Source organism: Eptesicus fuscus, chromosome 14 (genome assembly GCF_027574615.1).
Source record: "Eptesicus fuscus isolate TK198812 chromosome 14, DD_ASM_mEF_20220401, whole genome shotgun sequence".
Lineage (NCBI taxonomy): Eukaryota > Metazoa > Chordata > Mammalia > Chiroptera > Vespertilionidae > Eptesicus > Eptesicus fuscus.
This window is the reverse complement of record NC_072486.1, coordinates 6,439,774-6,442,214: the sequence shown is the minus strand read 5'-3', so window position 1 is coordinate 6,442,214 and position 2,441 is coordinate 6,439,774. Positions and strand designations below refer to the sequence as shown.

Genomic DNA, 2,441 nt, shown 5'->3' with positions numbered 1-2,441 from the left:
CCTACCTCTGAGTTCCCGAGAACGGGACCTGAGCAGCCCAGCTCATCTCTCGGAAGCAGGCGTCACAAACGGTGGGTACTGGCCAGCCTGCACAGGTGCCTCTTTGGGTAAGGTGCCTGGCCTTGCTCCAGTCAGCTGTGACAGTAGTAAGGATCAGAAAATAGACACCGGACTCTTTAGACAGAGGGGCTAAAGGTGGCAATGTGCATTACAACAGGGTAGGGCCTACGTCTAAATTTATCTTTAGTGTTTTGTTTAAGCATGAGAACAATGATCGCTTGAGCCATGTATGTTTTTCTACATGGGAAACCAGGACAGGTGCAGCTATCATTCCCCATGGCCTTCAAAGACATACAATCCTAATATCAAATTGTCTCAAGAGACTAAAAAAAACACAAAACCCAGCCAACCAACCAACAAAAAACACACCCTTAGAACTGAAACTCCAGTACTGACTTCCTGCCAATCCCCAAAACTTGCTGAAAGTGACAGACCACATTACAACTTAGCTTAAGCCAGAAGAAGGTTGGATGCCTGTGTAAACCAGTTACGGGAAGAAAGGGGTTGCAGCTGACCTCCAGCTGACCTGGGACAGGGCTCATGTGCTCTCTATCTCCATCTCTGGCCTCTGCATCAGGGCATGTGGGCATCACTGCTCTCCAACCAGCTGATCCTGTGTGGGACATTTGCTCAGGGCTCTACCACATCCTTGAAGATTCCCAACCAGAGATGAAAGGAGGTTTCTTAAGTCCTAGGAAAAGATTCTAATGGATTCAGCTTAGTCACATACTGTATCAGTCAGTTTTTATGAGAAACAGAAGGAGTAGGAAACATACAGGGTCTTCCCTCCCCCCAAATATATATATACACTTTAACAGCTGATAGCTCAATTTTGAAAATGAAATGTATTTTAATAAACACTGCCTTTATAACTATTCAAAGTTTGTGTATACATTTCGGGGGACACCCTCTATATGTGTATATATATTAAGAGTGTTATTTTAGGGAATTGGCTTACCCAGTTGTGGGGACTGGCAAGTCTGAAATGTGCAGGGTAGACTGGCAGGCTGGAAACACAGCAAGAGTTAAGACTGAAATCTTAGGGCAGGATTTCTTCTTTGGACAAATCCCAGATTTTGCTCTGAAGGCTTTCAACTGACTGAGGTCCACCCACATCACCAAGTATAACCTTTACTTTAAATGTTACTCTTTAAAGTAACTGATTTTATTTTATTTATTTATGTTTTAATATATTTTTATTGATTTCAGAGAAGAAGGGAGAGTGAGAGAGAGAGAGAAATACCAATGATGAGAGAGAATCATTGATTGGCTGCCTCTTGCATGCCTCCTACTGGGGATCAAGCCCGAAACCCAGGCATGTGCCCTTGACCAGAATCGAACCTGGTACCTTTCAGTCTACAGGCCAACGCTCTATTCACTGAGCCAAGCCAGCTAGGGCTAAGTCAACTGATTTTCGATGGGAATCACATCTACAAAATACCTTCACAACCACGCGTTGGACAAGAACGAGTACCCTTTCTTCTCTTGCTTTGGGTCTCAAGCCTCACCTCTGATGGAAATGGACCCCAACTGCTCCTGCGCCACTGGTGGCTCCTGCGCCTGAGCCAGCAAATGCAAAGAGTGCAAATGCACCTCCTGCAAGAAGAGCTGCTGCACCTGCTGCCCCGTGGGCTGTGCCACGTGCGCCCAGGGCTGCGTCTGCAAAGGAGCCTCCGACAAGTGCAGCTTCTGTGCGTGACGTGGGGAGAGCCTGCTCTTGATGTAAATAGAGAAATGTCTACAAACCTGCATTTTCAGTTATTTTTTCATAAACCCTGACCCAGTTGCTATGTCCCTTTTTGTATGAAATATTTGAATGACAATAAATGTTTTGAGACTCAAAAACACAACACCACCAAAAACCTTCACAGCAACATATAGATTAGTGTTTCATTAATCTAGCTAGCCAAATTGATACATAAAACTAATCATGACAATGCTCACCTATTTGTCCACTTAATGGGGCCATGGGGCATTTGGGTATTAGGATTGGAATAGCTTGGGCCATTTGCCCACCCAGTGGTCATAGGTAGGGAGTCAAGAATAGAAATGAGATTAGCCTAGATATGAACACCTTTAAACCCATAAACCACCTCACTGTCCTCTCCAGGGGTCCAAGAGACGGCTTCGACACTGGGCCAGAAGCTGACCTAGAACATGTCTTATCAGTTCCTAAACTCAGCCTCCACAGTGCCACGTGGATGGGAAATGAGGACACGGGTGCCTGCTTTACTCAGTTTATAATGGCAATGCAGCCTCAGTAAGTGTGGTTTTTTCTTTTTGTCTTGCTTTTTGGATAATACTTTGCTTCTCGTGGTCCCCAAGGATTAATGAAATGTACAGGAGGAAAAAACTAAATAGATTCATGCTATAAAGTATTT

At 44.6% G+C, this 2,441-nt stretch overlaps 1 pseudogene; it reads left to right on the top strand.

Moving 5' to 3' along the window:
* Positions 1-1,566: 1,566 nt before the first annotated feature.
* Positions 1,567-1,759, top strand: LOC103291355 (metallothionein-I, hippocampal-like; annotated as a pseudogene).
* The last annotated feature ends 682 nt before the right edge of the window (positions 1,760-2,441 follow it).